The 15,075-nt window shown below is 50.4% G+C and overlaps 1 long non-coding RNA gene across 1 annotated transcript in view; it reads left to right on the top strand.

Moving 5' to 3' along the window:
• LOC146174971 (uncharacterized) overlaps positions 1 to 11,935 on the top strand; it is a 37,911-nt gene extending 25,976 nt beyond the window's left edge. Inside the window, exon 3 of the long non-coding RNA XR_014701723.1 lies at positions 11,621 to 11,935. This is a non-coding gene — a long non-coding RNA (uncharacterized LOC146174971). The remainder of the gene's footprint in view (positions 1 to 11,620) is intronic.
• The last annotated feature ends 3,140 nt before the right edge of the window (positions 11,936 to 15,075 follow it).

The following is a 15,075-nucleotide window of genomic DNA, read 5'->3' as shown; positions in this document are numbered from 1 at the left end:
ATTCCTTCTCGGTCGTCGAGTAATTGACTTCGGCTTTTGTGAGAGACCTGCTAGCGTAGGCGATTACTTTTTCCTGTCTGGCAGTCGTCTGGACGAGAATGGCTCCTAGGCCTACACTGCTCGCGTCGGTGTGAATTTCGGTCTCGGCGTTTTCATCAATGTGGCCAAGTACAGGAGGGCATTGCAGGCGGCGCTTAAGTTCGTCAAAGGCTTCTCCTTGCGGCGCTTCCCATTTAAAAGGTACGTCAGCCTTTGTAAGCTGCGTCAACGGTTCGGCGATCCGCGAAAAGTTTCTGACAAATCGTCGATAATAAGCGCACAGCCCAAGGAATCGGCGCACAGCTTTCTTGTCGGCAGGCGGTGGGAATTGCGCGATTGCAGCCGTTTTCTCCGGGTCTGGGCGAATACCGTCCTTGCTAACGATGTGACCTAGGAATCGGAGTTCTTCGTAGGCGAAGTGACACTTCTCTGCTTTTAGCGTTAGCCCCGATGACTTGATGGCTTCCAGCACTGTCTGTAGTCGTTTTAGGTGGTCTTCAAAGTATGACGAGAAGACAACAACGTCGTCCAAATATACCAAACAAATTTGCCACTTCAAGCCTGCCAGGACTGTGTCCGTTACTCGTTGAAACGTGGCTGGTGCGGAGCAGAGGCCAAATGGCATCACCTTAAATTGATAAAGGCCGTCCGGTGTGATGAATGCGGTCTTCTCGCGATCTCTTTCGTCGACCTCAATTTGCCAATATCCGCTCTTCAGGTCCATCGATGAGAAGTACCTTGAATTGCAGAGCCGGTCGAGAGTGTCGTCGATGCGGGGAAGCGGGTAGACATCCTTCTTCGTTATGCTATGCAAGCGGCGGTAATCAGCGCAGAAGCGAAGTTTGCTGTCTTTCTTCTTGACCAAAACGACTAGTGCTGCCCAGGGGCTGTTCGATGGCTGGATTACGTCATCACGTATTTCCTCCACTTGATCGCGAATGGCCTGGCGTTCTCGCGGCGATACACGATAAGGGCTTTGGCGCAGAGGTCGGGCGTGTTCGTCCGTTATTATGCGATGCTTGGCCAGTGGTGTTTGTCGTACCTTCGATGACGATGAGAAGCACTCCCCGTAGCTTCGAAGCAGACTGAGAATCTGGTCTATCCTGTTGTGGGTCAATGCCGTGTTGATGTTAAATGTGGGCTGACGGAATAGGTCCGGTGCGTCTTCCAGCGTTTGGTCGTGGAGGGTGAATACATCTTCGAGCTTCGCTAATTCGTCGAAAAAGGCGATCGTCGTGCCCTTGTTGAGGTGCCGGTATTCTTCGGTGAAGTTTGTTGCCAGAACCTGAGCTTGACCTCTCCGGAATTTCGTGATGCCTCTTGCGATGCCGACACCTCGTTCTAAGAGCAATTGGATATTTCCTTGGACGATGCCTTCAGCTGTTTCGATGTTGGCGCTACCTACGCAGACTGCGATACTTGATCGGGGCGGGACGTTCAATTCTTCGTCGAGGACGTTTAGAGGCATGTGTTGCATCGACGTCGTCGTAGCAGGAATGGCTTTGTCTGCCGAGAGCTTGATGAGCTTGGATCGCAGGTCGATGATAGCCCTATGTTCATTTAGGAAGTCCATGCCTAAAATAACGTCGCGGGAGCACTGCTACAAGACCACAAAGCTGGGGGGGTAAGTACGCCCATTTACGGTTATTCTTGCGGTGCATCGTCCCGATGGAGTAATCAGGTTGCCACCTGCTGTGCGAATCAGCGGGCCATCCCAAGCGGTGATAACTTTTCTTAGCTGAGAGGCTAACGGTCCACTAATGACCGAATATTCAGCTCCGGTGTCTACTAGGGCAGTAACTCTGCGACCGTTGACATCAACTTCAAGGCCACTTGTTCGCGTCCTCGCATTGCACGTGGGCCTTAGTGTCGGATCTCGGCTCCGTCGTTTCTTCAGGTCATGGCCGGGGCATACCGTTGTTGCTTCGCTGGGCGGCGGTGTCTGCTTGCAGTTTGGTCGTGTTGTCGTCGATGACGTCATGTGGAGCGGCGGTGAAACGGCTGCGTCGTCGTTAGTGGTCGTCGGCGGCGGAGGATCTTCGTCTTTTCGCCTTTGAGCAACCTCACCTCCAAAGGTTGCTGCCTTTAGTTTCCCCTACGGGGGCTTGGGGACCTTCCGCGCACACTATCATCATAGTTACGTACTGGCGACGCAAAGCGGGCCCTGTACGGCGATGGAGACCTGAATCGACGGCTTGGTGGCGCAATCTCACCGCTACGCAGATAGTTGTCGATTTCTTGCGGTCGTTCACCTGGACGTGGTCGTAGAGCGTCGACTGCAAATCCGCGGATACCGATTCGTCGGTACGGGCAGTGCCGCAGAATGTGGCCGGCCTCACCGCAGTGGAAGCATAATGGCCGGTTGTTCGCTGTCCTCCATGCGTCGCACTTCCTGGGGCTTGTTGGTCGTTGGTAGGCTTGGCGGGCGGGAGCCAAGGGGCGGTTTTCAGGAACAGGCCGGTAGCGACGAGGGCTCGGAAAGTCATCACGTCGGGGCGGAGGGCGACGTAATGCACCAGCGTAGTTCATCGCTGTTGCCTCTTGTGCTGGAACAGTCGCAGCCGTCGCTTCAGGAACGCCCAGCGCCTGCTGGACTTCTTCACGGACGACGTCCGCGAGCGTCGCCACCTGGGGTTGTTGTGATGATAGCTGCATTCGGCGGAGCTCTTCTCGCACGATCTCCCGGATGAGGTCACGAAGGTTCTCTCCACTTGCAGATGCGCTGGAGCAGTGGCTTGAGTAGTCTGGCTGAAGTGGCCGCTCGTAGTGGCGCATCCGGGTGTACAACGTCTTCTCGATGGCAGACGCTTCCGTTTCAAATTCCGCCACTGTTTTTGGCTGATTTCGGACAAAATTTCCAAAGAGCGATTCTTTGACGCCACGCATTAAAAGTTTGACTCTCTCACCTTCAGTCATGTTAGGGTCGGCGCGGCGAAAGAGGCGCTTCATCTCCTCAACGTACGCCAGGACAGACTCGTTAGGAAGTTGCAGTCTTGACTGAAGGAGGGCCTGGGCTCTTTCCTTTCGGACGATGCTTGAAAAGGCAGTCAGAAACGTTTCCTTGAAAGTCTCCCAATCCTTCATAGTTGCCTCATGATTTTCGAACCAAACTCGTGCATGTCCTTGAAGAACAAAGTAGACTTGCCTAAGTTTCGCGGCGTCATTACAGCCGTTGAAATCTGCCACACAGGTCGAAAAGGTCCATCCAATCTCCCGCATCTTCATCCGGTAGTCCATGGAAGCAGGGGGGCTCCCGGGGTTGAAAGAAAATAACCGGTGCTGTAGGCTGGGCCATTGTCAGCGTCGATGCCTTTCGAGATCGAATGGGGTCAAGCAGCAGACCGTGTTCGGGTTGTAGGCCTCGAAGTCGGCGGCTGGCTCGGTGACCTGTAGGCTTGTCTTCCAGGGCGACAGGAACAGGGCTTGGGTCTTCGCTTGAAGGATCAAAGGCAGCACCTCCACCAGATGTCACGTAGTGGTGACGAGGTCGACGACACAAATGAAGGGTCGATGATTGCACTAAAGAAACTCTTTATTTGGGCTGACTTGCGCCCGCAAAATAACTAAGCAACTCGGCGGCGGCGATAGAAACAAACGTGCTCGTCGATCGTCGAACAAAGAATGCCCGTCACACTCGGCAACGCTCAATTTAAAGGCTGCACAGAACAATCTAGGTAACGTCGCAAGCAGCTACCAGCACGGGCTGGAACATTGTGGAAAGACACCCGAGTGGCCGGAACTTTCGAGACATATCTCGGTGCATCTTGTGCTACAACTAAACTGATAAAGGTGTGACTCGCGGCATCGAGCATTAACAAACAAAGATTACGGAACTGATACGCGGTCCAGAATCAGAGTGATAAGCCTGTATGCCGGCGGCTGTTAAAAAACAACAAATACTGTTTTAAAGGTTTCGCGGCAATATCGTTTACTTGGGGATTTTAATAGTCACTTTTCTTTTGGGGGCAGCAGACAAACGGACGTCAGAGGTAAGATTTCGGAAAATTTTGTTCCGTGCAACAATATCTGCTCCATTGAACACGGCGAAGCACACTGACGTTTCTCCAGGCACTGACAAATTCAGCTGGCACGATTTGTCTTTTTGTTCAAAAAGTGCTTTTACCGATTTTAAATGGGAGTTTCTGATAACCACTGTGGGAGCGATCATCTTCCAGCCATTATCAGCCCACAGTCATCGCCATCAATCACTCTAGCAAAACCACCGCGCTGAAAGTGAAATTTGGCCGACTGGGCGCTTTTTAGCGAAAAAGCAGCCCTAGAAAAAATCTATTCGGACAGTACTGATGTGGACAAATTAAGCGAAACTTTCGCAGCATGTATTATTCCTGCCACTTACCTAGCCATTCCTTGGAGTTCTGGCGTGGTGAAATAAAATGGTAAAGCATGGTATACGTAAGAGTGCTGAAAAAAAAAGAGGAGCAAAACAAAACATGCGGAATTTTACGCCGCTACCAAATGCACGAAAACCTGATAAATTTCAGCAAGACAAAATCTAAAGTGCGCTATATCCGCCTCCCAGATGAAAAACAATCATGGAAGAGGTATGTATCTTCCATCTACAGCTTGGTTACATCCAAAAACATATGGCAAAAAGTTCATAAACTGGATGGAAAATTCTCCCCCTTTACAGTTCCACTTCAGACAATCTCTTGCACACGAACGAATATAGACGAACAAGCAGACACACTGGGATAATGTTTTGTGGAAGTTGCAAGTTCTACATATTGTACACAGTCTTTTTTAAAGCACAAATTAAAGGCCGAATAAAAGCTCCTAATGACTGGTAGCGATAATGAACATTTCGATGCTTTAATTAGAGTAGAAGAAATACATATCATACTGGTCCGCTGGCAAACACACTGCACCAGGACCCTACGAAATATTGTTCACTACGAAATATTAGCCCATTTATCAGAAATCTTCTAACGAAATCTGCATATCCGGGAAAATTCTGGAGACCTGGAAGAAGGTCATTATAGTGCCACTTTTGAAGCCTGTGAAGTCGCCAAACCCTCCAGGAATTTATATGCATGTAGCCCTCACGAGCTGTCAAGCAAAGAGCTTTGGAAATATTCATAATATGATTCATGTTTGTCCTCGAATCCCAAAAACTGCTTGACGTTCACTACTGCGGCTTCAAGAAAACATGTATTGCTACTTACCAACTTGTTCGCCTCAAAAATACAGTCCGAGAAGCCTTTTTGCATAAGCAACTCTGCCTTGCCATCTTTTTTGACCCTGAAAAAGCCTACGATACTAAGTGGAGGTATGGTACCCTGCGTGATTTAGGAGAGCTTGGCTTTCGGGGCAAAATGCTAAAATGTCTGGGGAACTTTCTCTCTGACCGGTCCTGTGAGTCTTGGTTCTACCCTTTCAAGAGCTTTACACAAGGAAATGTAATCCTTCAAGGGCGCATTTTAAGTAATCACGCTTTTCATTGTAAAAATGAACTCTACTTAAGACGGCATTCTTAGCGCAGAAAAACACACACGCACACGAGAGAAATCGAAGGACATGGGGCAGGCGCTGCTACATCTGGTTTATTGCAGTGAAACGACCTGCAATATATAGCAATAGCCACACATGCGTAGATCAACCAACCACGTCCCCCACATCCCAAAAGTTTTTCGCACAACCCCACATGGCGGGACGGGAGGCAGAGCAGTACGAGAGATCCGGGAGGATAATGAACATCACGGTGGTGATCGTCGTAGCAGCGTTTTTGTTCTTGGGAGGTAGAGAACTTGTGACGAGCAATCTGCCGAGCGGCATCGGCTCAGGCGATGGTATCGCGGGCATAAATTGAGACGGGGTCAGCGGGGGAAGCAGTGTCGAAGGGCAGTAAGGGGTTTCTTGCAAAGAGAAGATGGAATGGAGATTACCCAGCAGTGTCATGGCGCGAAGAGGTATATGCGAATGTGACAAATTGCAGACAAATGTCCAAGTCGCGGTGACTGTCGGATACATACATTTCGAGCCTGTCGGTAAGTGTGCGGTAAAACGTTCCGTAAGGCCGTTCGTCTGAGGGTGATACACCGTGGTGAACTTGTGCCGAATAGAGCAAGAACAAAGTATTTCATCAACAACTCTGGACAGGAAACAGCGGCCACGGTCAGTAAGTAGTTGACAGGGAGCACCATGGTGAAATAGGACGTCGTGCAAAAAGAAAGTCAGCAACGTCAGTGGCGCAGCTAGTTGGAATGGCGCGAGTGATCTCGTACCGCGTGGCATATACGGTGGCCACAGCGATCGACTTGTTTCCTGATGAAGACTCCGGGAAGGGACCTAGGAGGTCAAGGCCAACATGAGGAAACGGCTTAGTCGGGATAGCAGTCGGCTGCAGGTCTCCAGGATGCAGAACAGTCAGTTTCTTCCGGCGTTGACAGAGGTCGCAAGCAGCTACATACCGTTGTGCGGAGCGGTAGAGTGAGAGGCCAAGATGACCAGCTGTAGGATCGTCATGCATTTGTTAGAGAGCGCCAGTGCGTAGGCATTGAGGAGTGACCAGCAAGCGCAGAGCGCCATCAGGTCGCATTTTGCGGCGATACAGCGGGTTCCCACGCAAGAGGAAGAGGGCGAGGGAAGAATCACGGCTGTCTGTGCGGAGGAGGTCAGTGAGAGAGCTGAGAATGAGGTCCAAGCGCTGTTCGTCGGCGATGCGGGAAAAGTCGAATATAGAAAAGACACAAGGGTACAATTCATGGTCTGTAGGGGAAGGTGGATCGATGGGATAATGGGACATACAGCCTGCATCCTGGTGGAGCTAACCGCATTTGTATACAACCGAAAAGATATACTACTGCAAGCGCAGTGCCCAGCGGTCGAGGCGGCCAGTAGGATCATTGTGGAAAGACAGACAACATAAGGCGTGGTGGTCGGTAATAACAGTGAAGGGCCGGCGAAATAAGTGGGGTCGGAGCTTTCGAATGACCCAAACGAAAGCCAGGCACTTCTGTTTTGTAATAGAATAGTGCTGGTCCGCTGAAGACAAGAGACGACTGGCGTACGGAATCACGCAGTGTTGACCGCGTTGTCGCTGTCCAAGAATGGAAGCAATCCTGTGGCGACTGGCGTCGGTGCGGAGTTCCGTCGGGGCAGACGGGTTGAAATGGGCCAACACAGGAGGATTGGTGAGAACAGTGATGAGGTTGGAGAATGCGGTAGCCTGCTCTGGTCCCCCAAGAAAAGGGACGCATTTCAGCAGCAGTTTGGGGAGAGGGCGAGTAACGACGGCAAAGTCTGGGACGAGCCGGCGACAATGCGAGCACAGTCCTATAAAACTGCGAACATCACGCAAGAACGGGGAGATGGAAAAGCACTTACAGCGCAAAGTTTGTGGGGGCCAGGTTCCACACCGGTAGCATTCACCAAATAGCCAAGCACTTATAGTTCGCGGCGAACAAAACTGCACTTCATTGAGTTCAGCTGGAGTCCGGAACGGCGGAAAAGTGCCAAGATGAAATTAAGGCAACGGGGGTGGCTTTCTAATGACGGCAAGAAGGTAATCACGTCATCCACGTAACAGATACAAGTCGTCTATTTGAAGGCGCGGAGTAAGGAGACCATCATCCGTTCAAACGGGGCAGGGGCGTTACAAAGTCCAAAAGGCACAACCTTAAATTGGTGAAGTCCATCGGGTGTGACGAAAGCTGTGTTCTCACAACAGGATTTGCCAGCAGCCGCTACGAAGTTGGATGGAGGAGAAGTAGCGGAGCTCTATGTAAACAATCCAAGGTATTGTCGATTCGAGAAAGCGGGTGGACATCATTCTTTGCAATCTTGTTCAGTTGTCGATAGACGACGCAAAAGCGCCAACTGTTGTCTTTCTAACGAGCACAACAGCAGATTCCCAGCGGCTGTTCGAAGATTCGATGATATCGTTGGCCAAGATCTTGTCGACCTCCCGTTAGATGACTTGGCTCTAATGAAGTAACACACGATAAGGCCTCTGATGTACAGGTTTTTCATCGCCGGTGTCAATGTGGTAAGTTACAATTGATGTTCGGCCCAGATAACCGGCGGCAAAGTCAAATATGTCGTTGAAGTACAACAAGTGGTTGTGCCGGTCCTGAGCGTGTTCAGGCCTGAGGTCGGAGGCAATCATCGCGGGAACAGGGTCGCTAATTGTGGTGGGGAATCCGGGTGCTTGAAGGGTGCTTGAAGGTGGGCCAGGTGTGAGTGCACAAATGGCGCAGTCTCTGAGAGGAGACAAAGTAGCAAGAGACATTCCTTTGGGGATGCTTGGGGCGATAGACTGAAGTTCAGGATAGGGAGGTAGGTCCTGTTCTGGGTAACGCGGATGATGAGGTGAGGAAGGACGATGCTGCGGTCGAGAAAGGCCTTGGTGATGAGGCAAGCAACACAGTCACCGTCAGGCACAGGCGGAGAAAGTGATAGAGGTAGGTAAATAGCAGAGGCAGGGGGCAGACGACCGAACTCAGTGGAGCGAAGGCGGGGTGTACATTGAGGAGGTTTTAAGCAAACAGGTAGGTCCAAACGAAGAAGGCAGCTGGAGCAGTTTATAAGGGCAGAGTGGGCCGTTAAAAAGTCAAGATCGAGGATCACATTGTGAGGGCACTAGTTGAGGATGGTGAAGCAAACAGGGATGTGATGCCCATCAACGGTGACTCGGGCAGTTCATAGGCTAGTGACGTCAACAGTACTGCCATCGGCATCACGAACGGTGGGCTAAGTGGCGGGGGCTGTACTTTTTTGAGGCGGCGGCAAAAAATGAGTTCATGATCGAGACTTGAGCGACAGTGCCAATGAGGGCAGAGACAAGAACACCATCCACGAACTGGGAGAGGAGGTGACAGAGCAAAGAAATAGGCAGTAGAGGATTTCCAGACTAGAGTACCAATGCTCCATCACCTGCGGGAGCTGCATTATCTAGTTTCTCATGAAGCGGCCAGTGGAGGACGGTGAGGAACTACGGCGAGGAAGAGGTGAACGGGAACGGGGGACTGGTGGGGAAGGAAAGCGACTGAACACAGGAAGGCGCAGAGGTGGAGTTGTCTTGGTGCAGGGCGCTTCATAACGAGGCGAGAAACGGCGGCGGCCGTAGTCGGAGTAGCGGTCAACGTAAGATAAAGGTCGACGTGGTGAAGACCAGCGGCTGCGGCAATGGCGAGATATATAGGCAATACGCGAGCACGTGAAACAAATCGGCCGATCGTCACGGGTGCACTACTTATCAGGGTTGCGGTATCGGTAAGGTGGTGTAAGGTGGCGTATAGGTATAGGCGCTACTGCTAGGCGGGGCATAGCAATAGCGACTATGGGAGGGACGGGGCTCGAACTCTGATGTTCCGCGGTGCGGCTACAGGTGACACCCAATTTGGCAACATCTTGGCGGACGATGCCTTGAATAAGAGATATAGTCGCTATGTTGCACTCCGAGATCGGCGGGTTGGGTGCAGCAGCAGCGAGCGCTTCCAGTTCACGAGTAACGTTTTCAGGGATTGAAAGCTGCCTTACGGTCGGAAGATCCTCTAACATGGAGCTAGGAGCGGTGTTGTTGAGCGGGTTGAAGAGATTCGCAATGCGTCGGTGTTTGCACTGCTCGAAGCGTCGACAAACCTGTAGAACGGAGTCAACAGCGCAGCAGTCCCGACAGAGTAGAAGATTAAAGGCATCGTCGGCAATGCCTTTGAGAATGTGCCGCACCTTACAGCTTTCGTCATGTCTTTATCAACCTTTTGGCACAGGGCCAAAATGTCTTAGATGTAGGTGATATAATGCTCGGTAGATGTCTGGACACGAGTGGAGAGGTCCCTCTTGGCGGCGATCTGAGGGCCAAGAGGCTTTCCGAATAGGCCTCGAAGTTTTTCTTTGCATACACCCAGAAAGGAATATCCGATTCAGGTGTTTCGAACCACACGCATGCCGTTCCAGTAAGGTAGACGATGACGTTGGCCAGCATCAGTGGGGCGTCCCATCCGTTGTGCTGGCTAACACGCTCATAAAGCGAGAACCAGTCCTCGACATCCACCTCATCTGTACCGCAGAATTGTCCGCGGTTATGGGGATGTGCTACTTTGACAGTTGGTGTTTCAGATGGATGTCATCGAGATGGTTCCGAGGTGACGGCCACTGCGGAGATCCAGCATCGTGTCCAACCCGTGACCTCAACCAAGATGTTACGGATATGTATTTGAAGCAACTGCCGCTGCCATGAGCGGAACTTGGCGCAAAGTCTTCAGGGGCCGTCCACCATCCACACTGGCAGCGTCGTCGGCTTCTAGAACACTTCATCGTTTACGCGTTCCCCGGTCGTCATCGCGATCTGTGAACGCACCAACTCATCGGTCACGCGTTTTCTGGTAACAATATGATCGATAGTAGAGTACCCTTTCCGAAACCCTGCTTAATCATTTGCTTGGTTGCAGTCTAAGGTAGTCCTAATTATTTTAGAGATTACCCAGGTAAATACCTAATACGTAACAAACAGTAAGCTGATTGGTTTGTAATTTTTAGTCTTTAGAGTCTCCTTTCTTATAAATTAAGGTAATGTTTGCGTTCTTCCATGGTTCCGATACCGTCGATGACATCAGGCACTGCGTATACAAGGTGGACAGTTTTTCTTGCACGATACTCCCCCGTCCTTGAAAAAAAATGTAGTGACCTGATCCCCTCCAGCTGCTTTCCCCCTTTTCATAGTTTCCAATGCTTTCTGAACTTCGTCCTTCGACACTGGCGGAACGTCTGACTGCATTTCCTTACCGCCAATCTCATAACTGTCCCGAGTTCTTTGGCTACTCTAGAGATCGGTATAGAACTCCTCGGCTACTTTGACTATCTTGTAAATATCTGTGATGACATTGACCGCCTTGTCCCTTAGCGCATATATCTTATTTCTGACTATGCATAATTTCTTCTTCATTGCTTTAAGGCTTCCCCCGTTCTTTACAGAATGCGCAATTTTCTTAATGTTATCATTCCTTATATCGGCCGCATTGTGTTTATCGATTACCTTTGTTATCTCTGCCTATTCTATCTGGTCTGTTATAGGGGTATGAAATGGCATATATAAGCGCTGTTATATCGCATTTCAAACCCCAAGATACTCTAACAACGCTGCTAAACTGGGCTTACTAGCTAGTGTTCTAGAAATAAACGTTACCAGGGTCAGTTTCCTATGATGACTTGTCCGGAGCAAGGCATTTTTACCACCCTCACTGCGGCACATGTCTGACCGTAGCTGTGGTTAATTGCTCTGCAGCTGCCGGTGACTGGGGGCTAGAGTTTTTTAGACTATCCACGGGAAGTTTTGTGGCCAATTACTTCACCATGGTGGCCAACTCCTGTTTTGGTGAGAATTTGCATTGGCGGAAGTGGTCAACGGAATTAGGTCGCACCCCTAACCTATATACCCAATTATATCAACACGCGTATCTTTTACACCTCGTAGAGAACTTTGCGGAAGCGGGATTCAAACCATGGGCCTCTTGTATGCGAGCCGGATATGGTATGGCTGTCGATTAAAAATTGCATCGGAGAAAGACATTCGATAACCTAATGTGAACCTTGATTTTGACCTCTTTGTTTTTTAATTTCGCAGTGTGTGGGTGTCCGGCGTTGCCAGGCCCAATGGGGCACAATCGTTTCCTCCGGTGGTACTTTGACAATAACACCAAAACCTGCGAAGGATTCGCATGGTATGGACGTAAGGGGAACTGCAACAACTTCGAAGACGAAGACAGCTGCTTGAATACGTGCGGTCCTGATTCTTCTGAATAAATAACACAGACGATGCATGGACTGCTTTGCACATCATTGCGAAGCTGATTTGCGTCCAGTATAACTACAATATTCTATTAATTTTGAAATACTTGATTTAGCTACATGTCGCAAGTAATAAGTTTTATTAAATATAATGCCCTTATTTCCATCCCTTATTTTATTGCTTTCCAACCATTTTATACTGTTCGTTTCAACTTCTATATATATTTCGCTGAATTACCAAATCCGGCTATACTTCGCGGAACTGTACAAGTCCGATTTTTTAGTCTACAACCCATGCGGGACGTTTATGCTGGGTGCGTAACGGGCTACGTTAGGCAAGAGAAATTCCTGATATTGGCACGTTAGAGAATTTAATATACTCGAAGAAAATCTTTCGGGAATCTATTCGCTGTATATGTGTGGGCAAACCCTTCAAAAATGAAATATATTCACACTGTTAGACTGCATTGCTAATTGTGCAAAATTTGTTACACTACACTACCTACGAGTCTCAGGCACTAAACAATATGAAGCTTGTCCCATCTGCCCGACGGCAAGGCGCCAGGATAATGTTTCAATAGATACCAGCTTACTGCGGGCTACATGGAGATGAACAGGCCGACGTTGAAGCGAGAACTGCACTCAGAAATTGCCTCCAAACATCTATGCCTTTTTCAAAAGCGGATACGACGTGCCTTCTTACGAAGTTTATAAAGAATGCTATGGCAGCGTACCATGCCCAGCAAGATGCCCGACACATTCGTGTAAAAAGACTCGATCGGAGACTGAAATATTGTGTTCCGCGCGATATTTCGTGTCATCATGCATACCTGGTATTTGAACTACGTTTAAATGTGGCTTTCACGTGCGAGTACGTACATTGAATTTACAGGTGGATTGCCAGGAATGTTAAATATGTGGCATCCCAATGATTGTGGATCATATATTATTGGTGTGCCCACTGTATGTGTGAGAAAGAAATGTGCTAGCCTGTACCTAGAAGCGTTTGGACCAGAGGCGTCTGTCGGAGGAACTGCTGCTGGGCACTTGGCAAGACAAGGGGAATGGTGTCAAGGCAGTGCAGGCTAATTGCCATATATATATTGTAAAGAGGAAGTTCCAATCAGGCGGACAGATCGCCCAGAAAGAGGCAGTGCCTTTTTTGCGGACAAGCTGTCTACAAGCTGAGCCACCCCCGCTCCGGTCTTACTCGCTACCAGTGCCCACTACCAGTGCCTGGATCCCCGCTTAACACTTGGTGGAGGTCGCGGGAGTTCTCTTCTCTTTCTCGCCCTGGAGCTCCGCAGTCGCCGAATTGCAACCACAATGACTGACTCCAGCACCAACACCACCGGCCCCGCTACCTCGGCCTCTTCGGCCTCTTCAATTGCATGCTCCGGGGTGCTTCGACAGCGGGACCCGCTGTTCTTCAGCGGTACCGACGATCAGGACGTGGAGGACTGGTTTTCGTCGTATGAGCGTGTAAGCACCCACAATAAGTGGAATGACGTCTTGAAACTTAACAACGTTATCTTCTACCTCGCACAAGTGGCAGAGTTGTGGTTCACCAATCACGAGGCTGACATTCCATCTTGGGCCTCGTTCAAATCTCGCTTTGTGGATGTCTTCGGTCGCCCTGCGGTCCGCAAGCTTCGCGCCGAACACCGTTTGCGCGAGCGGGTGCAGCAGACAGGAGAAACCTTCACTAGCTACATCGAAGACGTTTTAGATTTGTGCCATCGTGTAAACGCATCGATGACTGAAGCCGAGAAGATTCGCCACATCATGATGAGCATCCACGAAGGCGTATTCAACATTCTGATGGCACAAGAGCCCCGTACTGTAATTGAGGTTGTCACAATGTGTCAAAGCTACGACGACTTTCATCGGCAACGCATCGTCCCTCGACAACCTGAAGCCACGATCGCGGCTATGTCTGACGCCCCTGTCAGCTCCACACTAAATCAAGACATTAAAGACTTCGTACGGGAAGACGTTGCACGGCAATTATCCCTAATTCCTAACGTTCCGCATTCCAGTTCACACCTGGCTCCGACCATACGCAGGTTATTCAGGAACAAGTTGCCGACGCACTTCCGCCCCCTCGACAACCAAGTCTTCATGCCGCTCCACTGACAGCTCCGCTCATTCATGCCGACGCTGTTCCGACGCTCGCACACACTCCACTGTCGTATGCTGAGGTTGCCGCAAGACCACCACCTCCTACGCCTTTTCCATCGTACGGTTCACCTCAGCGGGCATTTGTCACCCAGCGCCGTGCGCCACCTATTCTACGCCCTTGACGCACATCTGACAACCGGCCCATTTGCTTTACATGTGGTCTCCCCAGCCATGTTGCACCCCTGTGCTGCCGTCACCCGGCCCCGTACGCTTTCGATCAGAGCCCGGTCAACTACGCGCAGCCGCCGTCCCATCTCCGTGCGTCCCCTCAGCCCTCGTCCAACTTTTACAACTTCTCGAATGACAACCGCTCAACCTCTCCGCGCCGTCGCTCTCCGTCGCAGATGCGTCGCCGTTCTACCTCGCCAATGCCGGAAAACCACTAGACGCAGTTCCGCAGGCACGAAGTGCGCTTCCGTCGACCAGTGAAAGTCCTGCTTCGCCACCGAATAATTTAATTGAACTTACCTTTGAAAATATTTGTACTCTTGCGCTTGTAGATACTGGTGCTGCTGTGTCGGTTATTCACGTTAGACTGCGCCGCTTGTTACGAAAAGTTGTTCTGCCATATTCTGGGGTTTCATTGCACACCGCCACTGCTCAGCACATCGAACCGATCGGTACATGCACGGCTCGAGTCACCATTCAGAACGTTCTCTACGTCATCCGTTTTATCGTTCTCAGTGACTGCTCTCATGACATTATTTTAGGATGGGACTTCTTGTGTCGCAATCGCGCCGTAATTCATTGCGCTCGTGCCGAATTAGAGTTTTTTCCGCTGTGCACCGCATCGACTGCCGCTACCGTTCTTGGGGAAACCAAATGTCACGTTGCGGATGCTACTGATATCCCGCCTTCATCTGCTGCGATTTTGCCTATAAACTGTCCCTCTCTACAAGACTGTACAGTGCTCTTTACCCCATCTTCCTCTTCGTCTCGCGACGCTGTCTTCCCCTGCCCTGTGCCGTCCTTAGTGTACGAAGCGGACGCACCGAACTAGCCATTACTAACGATTCCTTCTATCCACTCACGTTGCAACGTGGCGAGTGCGTTGGACATGCTGAGCCGGTTCGATCAGAAAATTTTGTAACCGTCCCACCGGTTTTCTCC

Source organism: Amblyomma maculatum, chromosome 11 (genome assembly GCF_055883805.1).
Source record: "Amblyomma maculatum isolate TAMU_Amacu chromosome 11, ASM5588380v1, whole genome shotgun sequence".
Taxonomy (NCBI): Eukaryota; Metazoa; Arthropoda; class Arachnida; order Ixodida; family Ixodidae; genus Amblyomma; species Amblyomma maculatum.
This window is presented reverse-complemented; position numbering and strand designations above follow the sequence as displayed.